Source organism: Coturnix japonica, chromosome 2 (genome assembly GCF_054131305.1).
Source record: "Coturnix japonica strain WE chromosome 2, WE-NBRP24, whole genome shotgun sequence".
Taxonomy (NCBI): domain Eukaryota; kingdom Metazoa; phylum Chordata; class Aves; order Galliformes; family Phasianidae; genus Coturnix; species Coturnix japonica.
In genome coordinates this window covers 47438603-47456097 of record NC_140664.1, presented here as the reverse complement: position 1 = coordinate 47456097, position 17495 = coordinate 47438603, and the positions used below count along the sequence as shown (strand labels likewise).

The 17495-nt window shown below is 38.3% G+C and overlaps 1 protein-coding gene across 2 annotated transcripts in view; it reads right to left on the bottom strand.

Annotated features, from left to right (window-relative positions):
- The window catches only part of GNAL (G protein subunit alpha L), a 170723-nt gene that overhangs the window by 34738 nt on the left and 118490 nt on the right, over positions 1–17495 (bottom strand). The window lies entirely within an intron of this gene.

Here is a 17495-nt window from a genome sequence, read left to right as displayed (position 1 = left end):
CACAAGGCACGAAGAAGAAAAAAACAACCCTGACCTCTTAACTTCGGTATGACTGGGCTCGTACTTTCTCTTTGTGAAAGTTAAAACCTTTTTTAGAACCACAACGACTTTTTGGCTGCCCTATACGAAAAGAAAGGAAGCATCCTCCCAGCTGCCATTAATGTTGTACTCCTCAAGAAGATGAGTTTTCAGTGATTTTTTTTTTTTTTTTCCTTAGGAAAAATAATCTGCTGTGCAGGAGTCCTTAACTGATGCAAGGAAGCTGCATGCTGTGAGATTTAGCTTGTAGCCAAAAAACAGGTCTTGTGGCCACCAGGAGAGCTGCTGCAGAGTTAGGGTTGATGAAGCATTGGGATACAGAGATGTATTCAACAACTTTCTACCTTCTGGAGCTTCTGTTCACAACTCCATACCTTGTTTTGTCCTGGGCTCAAGTGTGGTGAGAAAGGGAGACCAAATCCATCCACACGTGCAATTTTAGAGGCTTGCCATCTCATCACCTGCACCTAGTTGGGTGAGGAAGGAGTTCTGGAACTGATTTGAAGTTTGACCGGTGTTAGCCTTCCTCAACACAGAAGTTGTTATTTTTTTAATCGTAAATTTGGGATTAGTGTGAAATTATTGAACACAAACACTGCATTCATGTGAATTATACTGATGTCTGTTGATGCAACTCTGTGCAGTGTGCAATCAATACTTTCCATAAAGAGCTATGGTGTGATACTGCTGTTCTTGCTATACTTCCTGGCCCACAGAATTTATTCTAGTAGAGGTGAATTTACAGAAATACATCCGTTTTGGAAGACGAGCTGCTACACGCACATAGATCAGCCAGCACATGGGCAGCATCTCCAATATCAGTTGGAAAACCCACAGTAAAAATAGCAAGGACAGCTGAAAATCTGATGATAACTCTGGAAGCTGTTCACATACAGACATGATTTACACTGGGACTAATCACTGCGTGACAAAGAAACGAGTATAACCCTCACTAGAGCAAAGTAAGTTTGTTAAGACTTGTTATTACTATTTGTTGCTTTCCTTCCCAGTTCAACTGCATCACAAATTAAATGTAGATCTTTTCCTACCAGGTTTCAACTACCAACAAAAGCAACTGGAAGACAATAACTATTTTAAGAGGATGAAATATTGTATGGCAGTAAAGCCCTATGCTACTTGTGTTCTTACATCATAATGAATTCCCCTATAAAAATCAAAGCTACCCAAAAGAGATTTTTAAAAGGTCAGCTCAAACAAGGGACATTGTAAAAAGCGGAAAGGATACTGAGCCAGCTTAAGGAAATGAAATTTCTGTACTAAAAAACATCGATAATCATTTGTGCTTAAACATTAGGCTTTCCAACACTTATGAAAAGATTCTTTTCTTTCTGGAAGTTCTCTCTTTCTTCTTCTATAAGGAGATTATCTTCTTTCCAAGGAGATTTTGTTGTCCTATCTGCAGTAGGTGGTGCAAACTGCTGGACATGAGAGCACAGCAGCACTGGCTGAATGAAGGGAGAATACAAGGAGGCTGCACTGCTGGTAAGAACACAAGAAGTCGCTCCCAGCATTGCTTGTGGGTGTGACATATCACTGACTGTCTCTCCAAGGCCTTTTCTGCTCTAGAAAAACCCTTTCTGGAAAATGCTTTTCAGAAGAGATCTCATATCAATATAGCTGTACAAAGAGTTCAGCTCTGCACTCCTCTAACAGTAAAACCTCTCAGAAAATGGCAAGCCTTTTTGCTAAGCACAGCCCATTTGGGTCTATTGCTTAGCAAGCCTGAAACAGACAGATGGCAGATGAGACTGTAATATTATCTAATCATCAGGAAATCAAATAGCATATATAATCTTAGCAGTCAATCCTATAGATGAACACTCAACACTAAATACATACTACCTGCACTTCTGTAAGCTCTAAAACAACAGACACCTTCCTGTATCTATTCTAAATGCAGCAACTACATATTATTATATTGTGTTGTTCATTCTGGAGGCAGATTATTCTATCCAACAGTTCAGAGTTCTTTCCAGGCTGCTGAATACCTGAAAATCTACTGCAATCAACCACAACACAAACTCTTCTAGGAGGCACTGGGGCTTCACTATTTTACTGCCCTCCCTGATGCGTAAGTGAAATGCAGTCCTAACTAGCTACATTTGATGTGCTCTACAAAGAGAATTGAGAAGGACCAGACCTGTATCTGTACTGCACCAAAAACTTTCCTGGAAGTAATGAAAGCTGTACTGATACTTTCTAGACAGAATAACAATGTCTTTGGCAAAGAGCAGTACTGATGATTATTTCAGAGCAATCAGAAAGACAAACCAATACCTATCACTGCACTGTAATGAAAAAGCCCACGACTCCTTCAGAATAACCTTTAGTATCAAACATAAGACGGGTTTTTACAAGGTCTTAAGGAAGGCACTACAGCTTTCTCACAAACAGGTAAACCAAAAGACATGATAAACTACCCCGAGGCAAAACAAATAACACATTATCCAGAGTCAAGCTACAGCTCTAAGCACTTTTTCCTGATCTAGATTGCCCTTTTGCTTCCTCTCTGAATAAGACAAAAGTCAGAAGGAACTGAAATAATGCATAACAGAGATGAAAAATCAGCATGATACATGATTACAGCCTGCTGTGAGCAGCTCAGAAATTGAGGAGAATGCAAACAATAGCACATGCTCTATGATTTGGACATTGAGAATTCCCTTGACTCCTATTCATATGAGCAAGCTATTGAGAAACACTGACATTTGGGCAATAAAAAAAAAAACAAACACGCCACCAAGAGAACATTGATTTCCCAATACAACTGCCATTGTAGTTCTCCTAGCTGTAAAATGATTCCTCCTCCCCCTCCGCTGTCGATTTGTCACAGCAGCTTTAACTGGTGCTGACAACGAGCCATTCACAGCACTGTGCATTGTACTGCCTTTACAGACCCATCCTTAGGAACACATCTAACTGCACTGCAAACTACCAACAAGATACACACTAAGCAACACACCATGATTCTCAAAAGAGAAAATAAGAGGAAAAAAAGAAAAGAGGAGGGATGTTTTCAGTGCAGTCCCATTTTTCAAATCGGGCAGGATATTACAAACAATTGCCAAAAGATCCCCAAACCTGTATAATTTCCCTAGATGGCTTTACCAAAAGGCCTGCTGTAAAACTGACAGCTAAGCAAGAAGAGCGAATAAGCAGCTTCCACGCTGTTTTATCTTATTGTAATCAGACAACTTACACTGTTGGAGAAAATATCAGCCTTGAGCTTTGCAAACAGAATACAACGCAACACAAGCACAGTCATTCCAAGAAAGCAAAGACAATTTACCTCTAATTTAATTTTGCACGAGGACAGAAAGTCATGCAGTGACCTGGAAGGATTTTTTGGTTATGCTTTTGAAATGAAGGGAGATATTCTAGAAATACACAGGCTAGTAGACTGTCACACTGTTTCTGAGTCCACAGAATGTCTCTGACATTACCTGACTACAGTATGAAACTGCAGATTTGGTTTGATAGCACACCTTGGCACACTCCTCTGAAAACAATCACCCTATCATATTGGATATAAATTAAATTATTTTACATATAATATAAATACAAGTGTTATATATTATATAATACATAAGCATCGCAGCCTGTTTGATACCTATGAGGTAGAGACCAAACAGTGCCTTGGGAAGGCACCTGGTACAGGGACGCGGTTCAGAAGACTGGAAGGCAAAATCAGGGATTAGGTGTAGATTATCAATCAGTGTGCAGCAGCGAGTGGGTAGGAGGAAGGAAAGCAGCTTATTCTGAAAATAAGCCCCCTTTTAAAGTTAGTAGCAGATTCTGGAAGATAAGACTCTGGGGAGAAATCTTCTGTATCGCCTGTTTTGTAACACACACACATTTGCTCACAGAACAAAAGAATGCCATTTTCAGTGCAGAAAACTGCAACTGGTAAGTCACTTCTTTCTCAGAGCATTGATGAAGATGGAGATGAGTAAGGGACTCACAGACTTGCATGGCTAGCTGTGACTGTAGTATATTGAACCCAAGGGAGGGATGCTCTGATAAAGTTCTTGAGTGTAAGCATGTGAGCAGCTACATGGCAGGTGTGCACAGGCTAATGGGGGGCCTCATCACAGAACAAAAAACAAGGGAGCTGGGAATGGAAGGAAGCACTTCTGGATGGCCAGCTGCCCCATCGTGCCACAAACTATCCACCATCATATTTTGACTAGCTCAAAACCTTCCACCATCGATGGGAAGCATTTTTATTGCTGTTACTGTTTGCAGCTCGAGTGTTAATTTTCCTTCCTTCACACTCTTTATTGGCTTCAAGCACGTAACAAATAGGTGATTAATTTCAATGCTGCCTTCTGCTTTCACTTTGAGAAACAATTAGAATTTAATTATTTCACCTGTTAGCAACAGAGGAAGACACCAGCTAATAATAATAAGCTTCAACCAACTGGACACTTTAGGATTTAAGAATTTCAGCTATGGGGACATATCATATCACTGGAGGAGAAATGGTCTTTTTGACTGAAAATGTAGCCATGCACAGAAAAAGAGTATTTCTCACTTAGATGAATATTTAAAGGGATTATGGTTCCAGGAAGTTTCTTTACTGAAAAGAAAAAAAAACAACCACAAAACCTCTACTTGTTACTTTATTTCTGCAAGGCTGCCATCATTTGAGAGATACTGTAAAAACCTAATATTTGAGTTGTGAATAGTCTGAATTCTTACGCACACTATGCAGCATTTGGGAACTTCCAGCATACCTCTGTATGGTTTTCTCATGGTCTTTTTTTCACTTGAGAATCATGCCATAAGAAACAACTTACTACAAAGCAAAACTTCCGCTCTGGACAAAAAGCAGATTCCTCCCTTTTTTTTCTCCTGCTGGTCTGTTTTGTCTGATTACATCAGCAGAACGAGCACACATTGCTTACTTTAGAAGTGAGGTGGTTTGCAAGTAAAGATCTCAAGATGCCGAGGTCTTCTCTACTACTAGATTATGAGCTGCCATGTGGAAGCAATCTCTGATGTATGCCCAGAGTGCCAAGAAGCACACTGAATCCTCTCAGGTATATGGTAAGGGCTTGCACTCACAGTGCTTTTCAGCCGCCATTATTTCCCTATCTGATTTATGGCTGACACCTAGAAGGAAGTAGATTCATTTCAAAATGAAAGGAATACAGACCGTACTGCTGAATTTGTTCTAAAATGAAGTCTTTTCCCTTCTTTTCCTCGCCTCCCCACTCACTTAATTTTGTGGTTCCTCTGGAAACAGTGCTCTGTCTGTCATGTACACCTAGATCTAGTACTCATCAAGCAAATGGCTACAAATGACACTCTGTTCCCTCATCACAAGGTATAAAGAAGCATCCACATGTCTGCTATCACAGACAGCTACCACAATGAGGATTATGTACAAAACACTCTTACCAATATATTTTTTTACAGAAGAATGAAAAAAGACACCCAATGCATAAATAATAGAAAGGTAATTTACCCTTTGGGTCAGATAATGGTTTGCTCCCTAAAAGAACACAGTAACAAAATACAGTTAAGAACTTCCTTTAGTGTATAAATGTAAAGCTTTTAGTTCATTGAAAACGTACAGTGCTGTGCAGTTTTTACAGATATGTGGTGGTTTCTGAATTCACAGCCCTGTATTCTGCCTAAAGAAATTACAAGTATTCGATCACTTTTTAAAAAGTCAAAGGAAGCTTGGGAATAGTAGGGAAAATAAGCCACCTTTACATATCCAAGCAGACAGGTGAACCTCATTGTTTGTTGACTAAACTGACATATTACCTATCCATCTCAAGAGCCATATGATAGCAAATGGTCAATCTGTCAAGAATAAAACAACGAACAAACAAAAGCAGGAAAAGCAAAGAAATGGATCTGCAGATTCTATTAGTAGGTGGAGAGAAGGAAAAGAAATACAAACGTCGGCAAACAAAAAAAGAAACAGTTGTAATCCAAATCAAGGCCACAGGTAAGTCAGAGATCTGCGCATCAGAAAAGCTCTAAAAGACAATGCCAATGAAATCCTTAAGACTTTCAGCCAGTTTTGCAGTAACTGTTGCACATGCGTAAGGTAATACTGCAGCCCTTTTTACAAGGCAGAGTAAGAGCAGGCTGACAGCAGGAGATGCCTCTGTCTCTGTTTCAAGAGGTAAGCATGAAAAACGTCAGTAGCTTGTAACTTGCAAGGAGCAGGGGAAAGCAAGTCTTCTGATGAAGTTACAGTCTCTTTGATAGGTAATCATGTTCTGGAACAATGAAGCTAGGTGAGATGAAGAAACCAATCTTGCTTGAGGAGAAAGACATTTGTGTTTGGGACTCCTTCAGTTACTCCCTTCCTAAAATTCAAAGCATGTCTTCAGAATATTATTTGCTTGCTTCTCTCAGGATGTAGCTTAGAAAGCCTGTCACTGTGCAATCCCTTACATTTAGCATTCTGTCTTCACTGAAAAGGCCTAAGAGATTACTTGCAAGTTCCAGTGCCTTAAGACTTCACTCCTGCCTAAAAATAAGTGGTGTTTTATTAATTTTGCCTTACTTGGGAATCCTGTATTCATTATCTTTGCCCACCTACGATCTTTTATTTCTCCTTTTCCACCCTCTAAATAGTCATGGCTTCTTTACAACTAATGGAAGGGCATTCCTAAAATCCATTTTAATCATCACATAATCATTCTTTCAACATACTGTATATTATAATGAGCTCCCTGCCAGATGTAGAGAGTTCTATATTTATAAATAAGCTAAACAATTTCTCTAGATATGCTTTAAGAACAGGTCTCACCCTTGCCAGTTTTACATAATGTAATTTGATTGATTACTTTTACCTTATTTTCAGGTCAAAAACCTAAACTGTCGACTCTATTGCCTGGAACTGATTGGAACTGACATGCACTCTACACTCCCTCTGCACTACAATCTCTTCTCTCTCACCTTACAGTGACAGCCCTACAGAGGACAAGGTGGGGTGAATAACCAGTGTATAATGCAGGTAGTCAACCACATAGGTCTTAACAGAAAATGAAACTGGAGGAAAAACTAGTGACTACATTTGTCTTCTCCCCCACCTTTTTTTTTTTTTTTTAACAGCAGTAATGATGCTGATACATTGACACTGAGCTACTGTGACTGCTGCATAACCAGGCTTGCCAATTTTGCTCACTGCAGTAAATATCTGTTAAGTACCTGCTTCTTTATACAAAAACTTTTCAGATCAGAATCTAATACGTTAGAGAAAAACCGGTATATGACACATTTATCAAATACAGTGTTTAAAATCTTACCAATGAAAGGCAATATGCCAACAAAGTCAGTGTAAGACAGAAGTTTCACTGGATAAAGAAGTTCTCTCAGCAGCGCGGCTTAGTTCTGTTTTCCCTGAATAGAACAAACCCTAGCAGCTACAGTGCTCCTTCCTCACTCTAACAGTCTGCTGCTCATTAACAACCTATTTTTAAATAACTTGGTACAGCAGCATCGGCAAATACAAGTCTGACATGGTTGTGACAGTAAATAAGTGAAGGAATTACACCCATTTCTTCACAAACTTTTTGGAAAGAGATTTAGTTAATGACTAATTAACCCAAATCTATATAATCAGACTTTCCATATGCTAATGTCCAGAATGCAGATTTTCTCAACTTCAAGTACATCCTTCTAAAAGACAGGAAAGGTACGGATGGCTTCTCCTATACATATAAAAAAAAATGAAGGAGATGAAGGAAGGGAATCAAGAAGAGCACTGCATGTGTCATTAATCTTCAGCCAGAAAAATGTACTCAAGTGTTATTTGGATATTCATTCTAATTCATTTCTGTGATAACGTACTTGAAAAACAAAATACACCCCTCAACTTCCCCTGCAATACTCATGAAAGGAGACTGTGTCTGAAATCTGTTGTCAGAACAGTGATCTCAAGATTTGTCTTTTTATGTATTAGTGGTAACTGATTCAGACCACGTCCTTTCATTTTTATTACAAACTGAGGAATTTTCAAGGGCGTAAGATGAAGAAAACACTCATTTCTGAACCAGTTCTAGCACAAATTAAGATTTGCAGATTTTGTTCTCCAAGACAATTACTTAGTGCACCAATTATACAGGAAGTCTACTGACACATTACTGCACATGTTTTCTTTTCCACTGATTTATTTATACTCAAATTAACTTTGTGTAAAAACCCACCACTGCAGCAAACATTTCTCATCAATTCAGAAAGAATACTTTTACAACAGACACAAACTGAAATGGCGCCACTGAAGTCAAATAAACTTTTTCAAATTTCTGGCAGTATCACTGTTGTTTTGTATTAAAATGAACAAAATTAGATTTAATTTAATTATTAGAAGTAATGAGACACCGTTAAACTCTCAGTCTCCCAGTCTGACTTACCTTAAAATTGGGATTACAACCAAGCTGACAAATACTAAGTCTCCATCTTGGTTTAGTCTGAGGTGTAAAGTTTCTTTTTCAAGCACAGGGGCTTAGCCTCCACATTTTTCCAACACAGTGTAAACTTTATTGTATTTTCTTATTTCCTAACTCCTGCATTCCATCGTTTTTCTATTTTCAAATGTGTTGGTGTAGCACTAACTTAGAAAAACACCACCACCCAAACTCTGGCTTCTTGTAGATCCTAACATAAACAAGGCTGAGCAAGTACGTTAGTTCAGAGGAGTCCACGTCTGCAGAGATTGGTCTGACAGTAGTTTGCCCTGGAAGAAAAATGTCTTTTGGCCTTTTGTGATCCTGTGGTGTGAAACTTTCTACTTGGACAAAGGAAAGCTGACCATCTCAAAGTGAAAAAATGCTTGTAAATTTTAATGAAAGTCAGACCCCAACTGTAAACAATTTGACAACATCCATATAACCCGGCATGAAATTGCCAGGACTCCTGCTTCTTTTTTAAACATTCAACTTACGGGTATTAAAGTTATTATAAAGTAACTGTATTATTTAATATTTATTATGTAAACAAACATTTCACATTAGGTCAGGTTTAAGGCAAGAGTATGCAACACACTTTTCTCTAGAGAATAATGAAAAAAAAGAGAAAATCTCATAGAAAAATCTAAAATACATTTGTGTTACACAATAACAAGCTTATTAAGAAGTTAATGTGTTCTTTGACCAACTCATCTTTCCCATCAAGAAGGCACACACATTCAAAGAGTTGTAAATGAACAGATCAAATTAAATACTGTATCAATCAACAGCAATTGGAGAAATGGAATAAATGTTAGTGACTCAGTGCTCTCTGAAGTATAATAAAACTGGCTTTGGTCATACTTTACTCTTTCTTCCATGAGCACACTGCAGCAGTCCTAAACCAAGGAAAGCACATACATAAACAACACTAGAGCTGACAGAATGACAAACAACTTCCTTCTGAGATGCACTTACAAATCCTGCATGTAGATTCCAGATAACCAACGGTTGCAGTCTGACTTCATCTGAAGAAGTTTTGAGGTACTGACACCAAGCAGTGACTCATGGTGAAGACTTCAAGAGCTAAGCTGCATCAGCCCCATCACTGTATAAATTTCTCTTTCTTGGATTTGGTAGCAGTGAAAAGTGAGTTTTAGAGATTCTCTGTACCGGTAGTTATCTGTACTCTAGGTAGACATCAACTTTCAAGGCAACCTTCAAGGCCTGCTTTTTATTAACTCAATTATTTCACGTTGGCACGTCTGAAATATACTTCATGTTATAGGTAATACATGCAATTCAAACAAGACAGACCTCAGTGAAATCCAGTCCTACATGGAAGTCCTCCTCACTCTGTATCTCTGAAGCTGGCCATGGTCACCAGTCGCACTGGCCCATTGTGCCTGCTCAGTGACTAAGCGCTGTACCAGTACCTCCTCACCTCAGTCCTGTAAGCTGTGCTAAAAGGAAACGCAACCTCTTTAATAATACATGCAACAGAATGCTCTTTCTGTATGTTAAGGGGAATCAACACTTTGAGAACCTGTACACTGAGGCTGATGCTAAGAGTGTTGACTCTTCAGCAGGTTTTGTTCAAGCTCTACAAATGCACAAAGTGTGTGTTGTTAATGCATATAAATCTCTTCAAGTTTACCGTTCACCTCTGCTGAATGGATATGGAAAAAAATAATAATAAAAATCACCAAATTAAATACGGGATGCTACCACAAAAAAGTAAGTGCGGATGAGCCCAGCTGATAGATCTCTCTGCTACTGTCAAATCTGCTGAATGGATCATATATCCAAATGGGACTGAACTGCTGCTAATATGCATGTTTTTGTAGTAACTCCAAAAATCAGTGCAGATCAATATGTACTGCTTTCTCTGACAGTCTCAGCTCACTGCTATCACAATGGTTAATAAAGTATCAGACAGGATTAAACACATAAAATGCTGCCGACTTCTGGCCTGGAAGACCTGACTTACTCTTTAGATGTTAAAATGCAGGGCAAAGAGGAAGACTGCTGCATTACAGTTACAAAGCAACTGTACACAGTACAGAAGTTACATATGTTGTCAGAATGGGTAAGAAAAACTTTCAGATATTCTTGTATGGCAAAAAATACCCTCTGTTTTTAAGTTTTTTTTTTTTTCTTTTTTCTCTTGTTCTTGTGAAACCAATCACTTCTTCATCACCAAAGACATAAAATAAATCCAAATTCTAATTTGGGTGTCTTATTTATCTGTGACAGGAAAGAAACATAAAAAATACAACCATATTAAGTACCACAAATTGAAGTTAAGGCTTATTTTGGTTTTCTGCCTCACATTTTCAAACTTTCTGCCTATTCTAACTGTGCAAAAACACTGCCATGAATGCAGAAGAATGTGGGAAAATGTACAGATGTTTAAGCATCCCATTCTGAGCTGCTTAGGTGCTTCTTCAATTGTAATTAGTAAAAATAATGCATCATATCAATATTTAAAAGACAGAGGGAGTGATGTGTTTATAACCTATTTTCACTCCTATTTTTCAATTGAGAATATAGCTTTGTTTTCTCTAGGTATAGAAATGACTTACTTGAGGTGGCTGATTGAGGCAGGTGCGTGCCCGCATGCCATCCAATTGGAGCCAGGTACTTTCATACTTCATACAAATGGGGAATACAAAGGCATTCTGGGGGTTTTTACAGCGGCTTCTCCACAATTTTGTACTTCTAAGTAATACTATTCTAAGATCGTGGCCACATTAGTCACAATTAGATTAACAAAATGTAGATGGTATTGGTTAAGTTTGATGCTGCTTTTTCATGAGCGTCAGTAAAAAGGGGAACAACAACAAGAATTCACAGGAGACGAAATGGTTATTTCAGAAAATTCCCATTGTGTATTTTAAGAAACCACAACTCTGCCTCTGAAGAGTGTGGTCTCCTAGTTAGTAAACTGTGAAAGATGCAAACATTACGCACTGCAGAACGACTTCTGTCCTATCTGGCAAACACCTTTGTTTAGAAGACTCATCAGTAAAAAGAAAGCAACTATCCTGTAATTATAACCTCTCTCTCTATTTTTTTTCTTGCTATCATTAAACAACAATTCACTGTTTGGTTAAGGTTTATAATTTCAATAAGGCAAATGGAGAAAACCCGATCATCGATTAACCAAAGAAAATATGTTTCTAGCTTAAACACTAAAATTTTATTTGAAATGATAGAAAGTGAAAGAAAATGAAGAAACTTCATAATTACAGTGATTGCCTATATATGAAACAAAAGAGAACTTCAGATGGAAGAAAATAATATTATTACAATTTTCATGTATCACCATCAAAAATTCAGTAACATGAAGAATTAAACATTTATCATCAATTACTTCTTCTCATCTTTTCTCTAAGTAAAAAGTATTAAGTCTTATATTTAATAAGTCATTACACGACCTAAAAAAGAATGGCCAGTTTTAAGAATAATACTGCTTAGCTTACCACCAGTGTGTTCAGTTCATACACACATCTGCATTACAACGAAGGAAATTTTATTAAAAATAAAAAGCGAAGTTTGAAGACTGGTATGCGGGAGAACCTCTTGGGCCTGCATAATCCTTCAGCTACCACCTCCCACTCTCCCTTTCTACAACAAATGCATGACTTCAGCAGCCATGTTTCATGAGTCCACTCCCCCTTCAATAAGACTTTTCAAGAGATACACCAAGAAGCACCACAGCATCTTGAAAATGGGCAGTTATCAAGGAGTACAAGAAGAACTCTGCCAGCCCAGACTGTGCATTTCAAGCTGCAGGCTGGAGATGAGCATAGTACCACAGGATCCCAGGGCTAGGAAGGGACCTTTGGAGATCATCCAGCCACCCTGCTCCAGCAGATTCCCCACAGTAGGTTGCAAACCCTCCCATGTGCATCCAAAATCACTCCAGATACAGCAGCGGAGAGGAAATTTCAATTACGGATTTTTTTTTTCCCCCTCAAATGATGACATCATACACGAACATCATACTGCTCCTCCAGGGACAAAAACTAAATACTTACATTCCTAAACATCTTTTCCTTAAATGGTGCAGATACTTGGATAATTCATCTTTGCCACTTGTCAGTTTAAAAACAGATTGCTAGACTAATGATTTCACAGACAGTACATCTATGTTATCTAGAAAACAACAGTTTGTTATTCAGCTGTAACCACAGTTGTATTTTCTGCAGTAGCTTTGCCATGCATTATGCAAGCACCAGTTCAGCCTCCCCTGGCCTCATTCCGGCCATATTCCTGGAGAAACTAAATGATGATGACATGGCTCTAAGTCCTCTGAGCAATACAGAATGGGGATGAAATCACACCTATAACCCAGAACTATGAAGAAACCTGGGACCAGCTAAAAACTACACAAATCCAACTCAGTTTCCAGGTATCTACTTTGACAAAGGCATGTGACACAAGATATGTCAAAAATCTTTGATGGGCTGCAACGATCAGCCACTAACTGATACAGTCAATCATCAGTGACAGTTTAATGCAAAATATTAAGAATTGTAGAATTTTTGTACAAATTTTCAATTCAGATCTCAGGAGTGCGCAAAGCAGTATTTTTCCTCACATTTCAATGATCCTAAATTAGGCAGAACTGAACGCTGTATGATGATGGAGAGGCACAGGAACAAATACATAAAGGAGGGCATAGTCCCTTGATTTAATCCTGTATACAATGGGGATTTTAAAACAAACAAAAACACTGAGATGATACAAAACACCTTTTCTGCTATTAGAGTATCAAATCTGGGAACACTGAAGCCTCACTCACTGTCAGAAAAGAAAAGCTACTTGCTGCTGTCCTGACACTGACAGCTATTACTATTATGGAACTTTCAAAGGAGATAGAATTAGTAACTATTAAGCATCTCGGTCTTCAAAAGGTTAATTATCAAGAACTGTTGCAGCTGGACTGGATTCATTGGAAACTGGTGCTGGAAGGGCACTACAGGAAGGACTTAGTTGCCACTGAGTCAGCACAGCTTGTTTGTGACCTCTCTGGGTGAGAGCTTTAGCAAAATCCAATTTGGAGCATGATTCAGCCAATTCTAGCAAAATCCCTAAAAGAAATAGCATTAAATGGCAAATCCTAAAGTCACACAGAGTGAAAGTATATGAATTACCCAAATGCTTATATTTGACATCATACATGTAGCCTGTGTACGTACCAACAAAATGAGGCTCAAGTGGTATGCTAGGCAAAAGACATGGAGAGACAGACAAAGATGAGGTGGGCTTTCTGACCTCACATTGTGAGAGATAATTAAGGGACAGCTTTATCTAATATTGATGATTACGTCTTATATCTGGAAGAGAGCACAGTAACTTAGAGATATGCTCAGTTTCAAGATGTGTTGCTGAGAAAAGAAGTTTTCACACATCAGGAGTTGAATCTCTGAACAACAACTCAAACAATTTTTTTTCTTTAATTACTTCATCTATTGCCTTGATAGGTGCCCCAAAGGTTGGCCGAAACCCTTCTCAAAGATAGAATAACTGCAAAAAACAAACAAAAAAGAACTTGAGATGTATCCTTTGTGTGTATATTAGCTCAAATTTAAAAATCAATTTTCTTTGGCCAAGCTCACATCCCTTGTGTTTGCTTGCCTGAGAACCTGCATAATCAAGTTTCATTAGCACAAATGTTTGTAGAGAGGCCAATCTAGGCCATCACACTTGAGTATATCAGGAGTGGCATCTTTTATAAGGTAAAGAAGATCAGTGAGCAAACTGCGATAAACTACTGGCTCAGAGCAGTGTTCCCTTAAAGTCTTGGTTTAGTTCCTAAACAGAGAAACAAAGCAAGCAGAAATACAGCCTTTTCACCTACACCTATGTACCTTCCACTTATGTACACATACATATGGTTATTTTGTGCAAATACAATGAGACAAAACTAAACTCTCGAACCTTCTAATAAATGTAAGAGTAGTTAATTTTTCCTAACAAAGATGCCATGAGCAAACTGTATGTGACCTACAAGGATAACAAGAATCCCCCCTGTGGCGCAAGTGGTAGAAGTGCCGCTCTGCTACACAGGAGGCTCAAATTCCAGGGCATTGGACTCGATGATCTCTAAGGTCCCTTCCAACCCACACGAGACTATGATATGATGATAACCAGATTTTCTGCTTTTGTGTTTTTTTTTTGTCCCTAATTCTTGCCCACTTCTTTGCTCTACAAACCACCACCTTTCCCTGATATTGCCTAGGTGCTCTAAGTAGCCCCACACCTCCTGTCTCATCACTGCAACCGAATTTACCCAGTCAACTGAGCAACCAACATGAGTAATCATGATCACTTAACTCATTTTAGCAAGACAACAGACGTATGTCACCAGAACAGGAGTCCTCACTATTCTCCAGTGCAGACTCACACTCCACAGAAGTCTTCAATTTCATTGCTATCATTGGGCCCATGTATTAGATTCTAAGTAGAAGTAACTTAAAGGCTTCTCCTGGATTACTAAAGAAGCCACGGATCAATGCATAGTACAGATAGCAGTGAAGAAATAGGACTTTAGAAGTAGAAAATTACCACCAGCATTAGAATGAAGTCATTCTCTTACACATATAATACCAAATAGTCAATAAAAACCTACAACTCTACTGCAAGGTATGCTATCGTAAAACAAAATTTTATATTTCTTCATAAGCTCAGCAATTAATGTTCTCAGAAGATGCAAATAAATTTATGAAGTTATTTAATAAACTCATCACCTTGTCTTTTTGTAAATGAAGGTTGTCATATCTAGACCTTTACTTCTGTTGACCACTTCTATATTCAAGGCAGTTTGCTTTGCACTTCTCTTGCACAGATACAACAAAATTTGACATTCAATAGCAAGCATGTAGAAGATAAAATAACTTAAAAATGGATTTGCATTAATCTTACAGAAAACTATTCAGTTTTTAGGAAACTATTCCAGAATGACATAAAATATTTTGTGAAGATACTCTGGTCTACAGCATATAGACGAAACAGTTCAATGCCAAGACAGCACTAAATCATGCACAGTCTAAGAATCCCTTACAAAGCTACCATTTGCTGAATATACAGTTTGTGAGTATTTACGAAATCATAGTAGTTTTAAATAAGTTGAAGCTAATTGAAGTATGCCAAAAGAGTCATAGACAAAACCAATCCGTTGAAATTTAGGTAAGCTTTTAAAATTAAATTAAATTTGAAATTTAACTTGAAAGTAATACTGAGGCAGAAGGCAAGGCAATAACAGTGACAATAACCTGTCACTGTTACAGTATCAAGCAAGAAAAAATAAATAGTTGATAGTAGTACTCCCCTCTAAGAGTAACTTAGATATACTTGTAGTCGTTAAAGAAGAACAACTCAGATCTTTGCTTACAATCTATCTACTCTTATTAGAGCACAAGGTCTTTTACTGGGTCAGTTTCACATTTGCTGCAAATACCACATTAGGTACTAGCATGACAATAAGAAGTGCAGAAGTATGGTCACGTCAGAATACTAAAATAGCCTGAGAAGCAGGCCCTGACTTTCATTTCCATGGAGGACCAGGATCTTGGTAATTTAAAGATGTGTTAAAGATCAAGGAAAAGCAACTTTCAGGCCCACTGTAAATAAGGAATTTGCCTTTGTGTCTTTCTCGTACCTCTCTGTCCAGCAAAGTATTTATCCCAGAGTAATAAAGAAAATCAGCCCAAACATATTCTTCTGGGTAAAGCAACTACTGTTGTGTAACATACAATCACAAGCATGCAGCAAATATATGATGACTTTACAATCTCTTTCACTGATTATCTTAGTATCATTTTAACTTTTAAGGAATGATGGAGGGGCAGCTATCAACACCCATGAGGAAGGGGCTGTCTAATCAGGTCAGTGACACAAGTACCCCTGAGTTTCAAGTCTCTGTACTAAGAGTGAAGGTTTAAAAATGTGGTTAAGTTGCTTAACTGCTACATTTTCAGGCATATCACAAATGTAGAACACAATATGCTCAAGAGATATTTAAATATTAAATGCTATTTCATAAATCGTCTTGAAGGTAGGAAATCAAGCAAGTGTCCTGTTTACTACTGCAACGAATGTCTCCACCAAAAGAAAGTCAGTTAAAGTAGGTGTGGAAAATACACGGCTGGTTCTTTAAGGCTCTTTTTCAAAGACTGAGAGCCATAAGGGTCTTTACTGATCAGTACAGTAAGCTTCATTTCCATTTACCTTAAACATACATCATTATTCAATTTTACTGTTCTGAGAGATCTTAATTGAGTGTATTTACAGACAGCCCAAAAAGTCAACCCTGACTTTCCAGCAAGTATATCACAGTTCTGTGCCATGGAGGTGGTGGGCAAGGGCACAGGAAAGACCCACTGATTACAACTCAGGACAACTTTTTTGGGGGGGGTTTATACAGAACCACTGTCAGTCTGGACTGTTGCCAGGCTAATGCCCAAGCTTTAGTAAACTTAATCCATTGAGGTCAAATGAGTTCCCTCCTACACATACGTGTTTTTCCCTTGCTTCCATGTGCTGATGAATCATCACTGGATCTTTCTCTTTTCCCAAAATAGTCTGGAATAAGGGAAAAGAAAACACTATCCACAGCCCCAAAATTCCCCGCTGTGGCAGGAGTGCAACAATTCCTTTAGCTACACAGGCCATTTTCTCTGCTTGAGCTTAGGCACTGGGAGCAGAGAGGACAGAAAAACAAAACACTGAGTGCTACAACAGACTTGTGGTATTGTTACTGACCATACTGCCAATTAGACAAATCATAACACACTGGATTGTGTTCTCTGAAAACCCTAAATCACATAGCAACTCTAAGAGTATATATTTTCACAATAGCTATTCACATGAAATGTGTATTTTTGGTTGAAGTCTAACTCAGAGCTGCGTTATTACTGGGGACAGCAGAGTGCTGTAGTCTGTAGCTGTTAATGTACTACTTCCTGACTAATCTACTTTCATCAGTGTACTGTATATTTATGATTTGCACCT